At 35.8% G+C, this 7,500-nt stretch overlaps 1 protein-coding gene across 1 annotated transcript in view; it reads right to left on the reverse strand.

Moving 5' to 3' along the window:
* Positions 1–7,500, reverse strand: part of LOC135202156 (uncharacterized) — a 70,873-nt gene that overhangs the window by 1,307 nt on the left and 62,066 nt on the right. The window lies entirely within an intron of this gene.

Raw genomic sequence — 7,500 nt, forward strand, 5'->3', positions numbered from 1 at the left:
TACAAATTTTATGTTTTGGCTCTGAGCCACTGAATACAAAAAAAGCGTCACCTAGAGAGCAATATAATTAAAATATCAATAAATTCACAAGGTTAGCATATAAATCACTAAATAAAAGACACCAATTCACTTAAAAGACTTAAAATACTGATAATCATATATAAATTACACTTCTTGGCGCCGGGAACCACGAACAATGGAAACAATTCCTCAACAATTCCTCCCTCGACACTTTGGGAATTTTTTTTTTTCACCCGAATTTTGATACCAGTAACTTTCGCTTTAAACTTCTTGACGGACATTATGCATATGAGTTTCTGGAGAAGAAGAAGAAGAAGAAGAAGAAGAAGAAGAAGAAGAAGAAGAAACTTTCCTTGCCTATGCATATGCAACAGTATGAAAAATGCGCTCTTCGCCCGATGGAAATTTACAACACGATTATTATTATTATTATTATTATTATTATATTATTATTATTATTATTATTATTTTGAGAGTTTAAGAGAGAGAGAGAGAGAGAGAGAGAGAGAGAGAGAGAGAGAGAGAAGGAAGACACATAGAACGACAATAGGACTCAAAAGCAGTGGTAATTCTCGTTATTATAGTCTCGTTACAGGGATTATCATCATAATTATTTTTATTATTATTATTATTACTATTATCAGTATTATTATTATTATTAGAAATATACAAAAGAGAACTTTCGAGAACCTGCGCGATTCTCCTTCTCAACTACTGAGAAAGAGACTCAAAAGCTCTTATATATGTATATAATATATATATATATATATATATCTATATATATATATATATACTATATATATATATATATATATATATATATATATATATCATATATATACTATATATATATATATATATATATATATATAATATGTATAATATATCGTATATATATATAATATATATATACATCATATACACATATGAATAACTTGATCACGAAGTATATAAAACGTGATGCTATGTATAAATAAAGTTTTTTGCCACGAAGGAAAAATGAAAAGCGAGATAGCCAAACACTTTCGGTCTGGTGCGACCCTTTACTCAGGCACAACTGATCGTACAGAGGAAAAACATAGTCAAAGTAGGCTTAATATCCAAACTGACATTACAAGATTAGCAATAAGGTCGATTTCACTCTACAGAAACGAGGAAACGCCTGAGGCAGGATAAGCCGAATCTTTAAGCAGCCACACAGGTTGGATCACACACGTGGTCAACAGATGATTCATCCAGAAAACAATACATTTTATTTTTGAAAAAACAAGGAAGCATATATATTACTTATTCCATGACATTTACAAATGTTCCCACAAAAAATTATTAATGAAAAGACGAAAAAAAGAAAAAAAAAAAGAAATAAATATATCGAGCAAGAGAGAGAGAGAGAGAGAGAGAGAGAGAGAGAGAGAGAGAGAGAGAGAGAGAGAAATAATAACTATATACATGTGGGACTAATTAATTAGTAGTTCATTTATTTTAAGGTCCTTCATGAACATTTTACAAAATATACGGGTCCAAATGGTACAATCCCATATATATATATAATATATATATATATATATATATATATACTTACAGCACTGTGGGTTTCTTCACCATTCAATTGTTCTTGCTATAATTAGATTATCTTATTATTATTATTATTATTATTATTATTATTATTATTATTATTATTATGATTTTTTTTTTTTTTTTTTTTTTTTTTTTTTTTTTTTTTTTTTTGCTCTATCACAGTCCTCCAATTCGACTGGGTGGTATTTATAGTGTGGGGTTCCGGGTTGCATCCTGCCTCCTTAGGAGTCCATCACTTTCTACTATGTGTGCCGTTTCTAGATCACACTCTTCTGCATGAGTCCTGGAGCTACTTCAGCCTCTAGTTTTTCTAGATTCCATTTCAGGGATCTTGGGATCGTGCCTAATGCTCCTACGATTATGGGTACGATTTCCACTGGCATATCCCATATCCTTCTTATTTCCATTTTCAGATCTTGATACTATCCTTATTTTTCCATTTTTCCCCTCTCTTTCTCTTCAACTCTGGTGTCCATGGTATTGCGACATCAATGAGTGATACTTTCTTCTTGACTTTGTCAATCAACGTCACGTCTGGTCTGTTTGCACGTATCACCCTATCCGTTCTGATACCATAGTCCCAGAGGATCTTTGCCTGATCGTTTTCTATCACTCCTTCAGGTTGGTGCTCGTACCACTTATTACTGCAAGGTAGCTGATGTTTCTTGCACAGGCTCCAGTGGAGGGCTTTTGATTATTATTATTATTATTATTATTATTATTATTATTATTATTATTATCAATGTACCCACTCTCTAACAAATTGCAGTAACAAGGAAGCAGAGACGACAAGTCCCATCCCTCGCGACGTTACGTACAGTTTTACCCTTTCCTTATCAGTTAAAATTATTGGACGATTTCCTGTACACACACACACACACACACACACACACACACGCATATATATATATATATATATATATAGATATATTATATATATAGATATATATATATATATATATATATATATATATATATATATTCCTGCCAATTTTCCACGGCAGCGGCGACGCCGTCATATTCAGCAAGTTAACTGTTTTTTTTTTTTTTTTTTTTTTTTTTATTCTACCCCTCGAAATAATGTCGAATTAAGCCCCGATATTCGTCGTTAAAGTTGTGAGACCGAAGTGAATGTAATCAACTTTCATTTAGAGTCGACGGAGGTATAAATAGAATCCGGAATACCTCCATGGCCGATTTTCTTTTTTTTCTCATGACGACAAAAAAAAAAATCACTGTCATTAATACGAGAGAGAGAGAGAGAGAGAGAGGAGAGAGAGAGAGAGCTTCATTTAGGATCACTTTCCTATCAGTGTGAGTGAGAGTCAAGGTTTTGCTCGATTCTTCCCCCGCCCCCACCCCCTTTTTTCGGGGTAGGGGTGGGGAAAGGGGTGGGGTGGTGTATGAAATGAATGATTTTCGTTTACCCTTACAAAATACTTTGTTGTTGTTGTTGTTGTGGAAAGGTTCAATGGAATAGACTAAAAAGGTCTGAAAAAAGGAACAGGAATTTTAGGATAGATTTTATTATTTAATTATTACAATTAAAATGTAGAAAAAATAAATAACGTGCATTAAACGGTACAGAGCATTTATTACTAATAAAACACAACGTATTTATTTAATTTTCGTTGGTGAAATAACGCTCTATTCGATCGTAGATTTTAGCACGCACCTCGAGTAAGCTGGAGTTCGGATCACGCCTTCTTTAGGCGTAATAGCAATCTAATAACAAAATCAAGAATTAGCGATTGTTTCCCATTCACTCCCCAACGAAAATGTATCAATAAATCCCGTGTTTTTGCAAATTTCTTCTTTTGACCTCTAACGAAAATGTATGGATAATGTCTGTTTGTAAGTGAAAACGCTGATGTTCTTCTTTGAATAAATGAATCCTTCGCATTCTGCATCAATAAACGTACAAACACACGAACATACTAACATCAAAATGCAATAAGACCAAAATAGGCTGAATAAATGCCGGAAAATGTTTGATGTACAGTTTTCTATTTACCGACGTCCACCCAATATTTTCGTGTCTTTATGTCGCCATTATAATAACATATACAAAGTGTATGTTATTGTAATTGCGTCATAAAGACACGAAAATAAAATGCACAGCAATGAAATGTCAAAGAACAGAACGAAGGTTCAAAAGAATTTATAATTCTATTGACATTTACTGTTGTAATTTTTCCCGACGCGACTAAAATAGTTAATGATATGCTTTTTTTATACAATAAATAATAATAATAATAGAATAATAATAATAATAATAATAATAAGAATGGGCAATAATTTTCAGTGTCGAAAATGATAACAATGATTGCAGGTCCACAATAATATCGTATGTGAAGTATATAAAGTGTTTAATAATAAGAGCTTTCGAACCCTGCACCAGGTTCATCCTCAGCCAAGTCACTTGGCTGAGGATGAACCTGGTGCAGGGTTCGAAGCTCTTATTATTAAACACTTTATATACTTCACATGCGATATTATTGTGGACCTGCAATCAATAATAATAATAATAATAATAATGATATTTATTATTATTATTATTATTATTATTATTTATTTATTTTTTTTTTTTGCTATATCACAGTCCCTCTAATTCGACTGGGTGGTATTTATAGTGTGGGGTTCCGGGTTGCATCCTGCCTCCTTAAGAGTCCATCACTTTTCTTACTATGTGCGCCGTTTCTAGGATCACACTCTTCTGCATGAGTCCTGGAGCTACTTCAGTCTCTAGTTTTTCTAAATTCCTTTTCAGGGATCTTGGGATCGTGCCTAGTGCTCCTATGATTATGGGTACAATTTCCACTGGCATATCCCATATCCTTCTTATTTCTATTTTCAGATCTTGATACTTATCCTTTTTTTCTCTCTCTTTCTCTTCAACTCTGGTGTCCCATGGTATTGCGACATCAATGAGTGATACTTTCTTCTTGACTTTGTCAATCAATGTCACGGACAATACATGAGACAGACTAAAGAACTAGCCAGCGATGACACATGGCAATGGCTACAGAGGGGAGAGCTCAAGAAGGAAACTGAAGGAATGATAACAGCGGCACAAGATCAGGCCCTAAGAACCAGATATATTCAAAGAACGATAGAGGGAAATAACATCTCTCCCATATGTAGAAGTACAATACGAAAATGAAACCATAAACCACATAGCAAGCGAATGCCCGGCACTTGCACAGAACCAGTACAAAAAGAGGCATGATTCAGTGGCAAAAGCCCTCCACTGGAGCCTGTGCAAGAAACACCAGCTACCTTGCAGTAATAAGTGGTATGAGCACCAACCAGAGGGAGTGATAGAAAACGATCAGGCAAAAATCCTCTGGGACTATGGTATCAGAACGGATAGGGTGATACGTGCAAATAGACCAGACGTGACGTTGATTGGCAAAGTCAAGAAGAAAGTATCACTCATTGATGTCGCAATACCATGGGACACCAGAGTTGAAGAGAAAGAGAGGGAAAAAACTGGATAAGTATCAAGATCTGAAAATAGAAATAAGAAGAATATAGGATATGCATGAAATCGTACCCATAATCATAGGAGCACTAGGCGCGATCCCAAGATCCCTGAAAAGGAATCTAGAAAAACTAGATGCTGAAGTAGCTCCAGGACTCATGCAGAAGAGTGTGATCCTAGAAACGGTGCACTAGTAAGAAAAATTGATGGACTCCTAAGGAGGCAGGATGCAACCCGGAACCCCACACTATAAAATACCACCCAGTTCGAATTGGAGGATTGTGATAGAGAGAGAGAGAGAGAAAAAAAAAAAAATAATAATAAGAAGAAGAAGTCTTATTGAAAGATACTGCTGCATCAGCTGCATTCACTTGTAAATAGTCTTCTCTAGCTTTCTAATAATAGCTTTCTCTCGCTACTACAGCTGGTGAGTATTGCGCCGATGTTACTCATAATACATATGTAAAAACTCTTGATGAGTAACATCGGCGCAATACTCGCCAGTTGTAGTAGCAGAGAGAAAGCTATTATTAGAAAAATAGAGAAGACTATTTACAAGTTGAATACAGCTGATGCAGCAATATCTTTCAATAAGACTTGTTTGAAAGAGGGTCTCCTTCCAATATATAATAATAATAATATAACTAATAATAATAATAATAATAATAATAATAATAATGTGCTCCTAGAAACAGCACACAGAGTGAGAAAAAGTGATGGCCTCCTAAGGAGGCAGGATGCCTCCCGGAACCCCACACTATAAAAACCACCCAGTCGACCAGGATGATAATAATAATAATAATAATAATAATAATAATAATAATAATAATAATAATAATAATACACCAAGAGATGAAGGACACGATCAGGAAAGAATATATGCAGAGACTCAAGGCGATACTCAAGTCAAAACTCAACGGCGGAAATACGATAAAAACCATAAAAACACATGGGCAGTGCCAGTAATCAGATACAGCGCAGGAATAGTGGAATGGACGAAGGCAGAACTCCGCAGCATAGATCAGAAAACCAGGAAACATATGACAATACACATAGCACTACACCCAAGAGCAAAACGGTCAGACTATACATAAAACACGAAAGGAAGGAGGGAGAGGACTACTAAGTATAGAGGACTGCGTCAACATCGAGACGAGCACTGGGGCAATATCTGAAAACCAGTGAAGACGAGTGGCTAAAGAGTGCATGGGAAGAAGGACTAATAAAAGCAGACGAAGACCCAGAAATTTACAGACAGGAGAATGACAAACAGAACAGAGGACTGGCACAACAATACATGAGACAGACTAAAGAACTAGCCAGCGATGGCACGTGGCAATGGCTACAGAGGGGAGAGCTAAAGAAGGAAACTGAAGGAATGATAACAGCGGCACAAGATCAGGCCCTAACAACCAGATATGTTCAAATAACGATAGACGGAAATAACATCTCTCCCCATATGTAGGAAGTGCAATACGAAAACTGAAACCATAAACCACATAGCAAGCGAATGTCCGGCACTTGCACACAAACCAGTTACAAAAGAGGCATGATTCAGTGGCAAAAGCCCTCCACTGGAGCCTGTGCAAGAAACACCAGCTACCTTGCAGTAATAAGTGGTACGAGCACCAACCTGAAGGAGTGATAGAAAACGATCAGGCAAAGATCCTCTGGGACTATGGTATCAGAACGGATAGGGTGATACGTGCAAATAGACCAGACGTGACGTTGATTGACAAAATCAAGAAGAAGGTATCATTCATTGATGTCGCAATACCATGGGACACCAGAGTTGAAGAGAAAGAGAGGGAAAAAATGGATAAGTATCAAGATCTGAAAATAGAAATAAGAAGGATATGGGATATGCCAGTGGAAATTGTACCCATAAAACAGGAACGCTAGGCACGATCCCCAGATCCCTGAAAAGGAATTTAGAAAAACTAGAGGCTGAAGTAGCTCCAGGACTCATGCGGAAGAGTGTGATCCTAGAAACGGCGCACATAGTAAGAAAAGTGATGGACTCCTAAGCAGGCAGGATGCAACCCGGAACCCCACACTATAAATACCACCCAGTCGAATTGGAGGACTGTGATAGAGAGAGAGAGAAAAAAAAATGATAATAATAATAATGGTAGTGGTAGTGGTATTCAAAGAATTAATTATGACTAAAAAAATTTCCAAAAGCCAAGACTAATGAAGTAAATATGAACATAAAATCCTTTCTCTGACTTGAAACCCACTGAGAATCTATGACTGTTAGACACTTTTAATGTTTACAGATAAAAATTAATTGGTAAAAGTGATTTTAGCTCTATAAAAAGAAAACTATTGAGGTGGTTTTGTCTGTCAGTCAGTATACGTTTTCTGTCAGCCCTCAGATCTTAAGAACTACTGAGACTAGAGGGCTGCGAATTGGT

This window comes from Macrobrachium nipponense, chromosome 30, assembly GCF_015104395.2.
Source record: "Macrobrachium nipponense isolate FS-2020 chromosome 30, ASM1510439v2, whole genome shotgun sequence".
In the NCBI taxonomy this organism is placed as follows: domain Eukaryota; kingdom Metazoa; phylum Arthropoda; class Malacostraca; order Decapoda; family Palaemonidae; genus Macrobrachium; species Macrobrachium nipponense.